Source organism: Ovis aries, chromosome 4 (assembly GCF_016772045.2).
Source record: "Ovis aries strain OAR_USU_Benz2616 breed Rambouillet chromosome 4, ARS-UI_Ramb_v3.0, whole genome shotgun sequence".
NCBI classification, from domain to species: Eukaryota; Metazoa; Chordata; class Mammalia; order Artiodactyla; family Bovidae; genus Ovis; species Ovis aries.
The window spans coordinates 46,708,120-46,708,899 of record NC_056057.1 but is presented as its reverse complement, the minus strand read 5'-3'; the positions used below and the strand labels follow the sequence as shown (position 1 = coordinate 46,708,899).

The window sequence follows — 780 nt, the reverse complement described above, 5'->3', positions numbered from 1 at the left end:
TCAAACCAGGTCTCCCATACTGCAGGCAGATTCTTCGCCATCTGAGCCACCAGGGAAGCCCGAATGGAACTAATCCCCTCTACCAAACCAGTGCTATCACTGTGCTGTGTGTGTGCTAAGTCACTTCAGTCATGTCCAATTCTTTGTGACCCCAAGGCCTGTAATCTGCCAGGCTTCTTTGTCCATGGGGAATCTCCAGGCAAGAATAGTGGAGTGGGTTGCCATGCACTCCTCCAGGAGATCTTCCCAACCCATGGATAGAACGCGTGTCTCTTATGTCTCTTGCTTTGGCAGGTGTGTTCTTTAACACTAGCCACCTGGGAAGCCCTCTTTTAAAAAAGACCACTTTGTGCTCGCTTCGGCAGCACATATACTAAAATTGGAACGATACAGAGAAGATTAGCATGGCCCCTGCGCAAGGATGACACGCAAATTCATGAAGCGTTCCATATTTTTTTGTAAAAGAATGAAACTAGATCACTTTCTAACACCACACACAAAAATAAATTCAAAATGGATTAAAGATCTAAATGTAAGATCAGAAACTATAAAACTCCTAGAGGAGAACATAGGCAAAACACTCTCAGACATAAATCACAGCAGGATCCTCTATGATCCACCTCCCAGAATTCTGGAAATAAAAGCAAAAATAAACAAATGGGATCTAATTAAAATTAAAAGCTTCTGCACAACAAAGGAAAATATAAGCAAGGTGAAAAGACAGCCTTCTGAATGGGAGAAAATAATAGCAAATAAAGCAACTGACAAACAACTAATATT

General features: G+C 41.7%; 1 non-coding gene across 1 annotated transcript; it reads left to right on the top strand.

Moving 5' to 3' along the window:
- The first annotated feature begins 349 nt into the window (after positions 1 to 349).
- LOC114114668 (U6 spliceosomal RNA) lies at positions 350 to 456 on the top strand. The gene has a single exon (XR_003589285.1). It is a non-coding gene; the product is annotated as a U6 spliceosomal RNA (small nuclear RNA).
- The last annotated feature ends 324 nt before the right edge of the window (positions 457 to 780 follow it).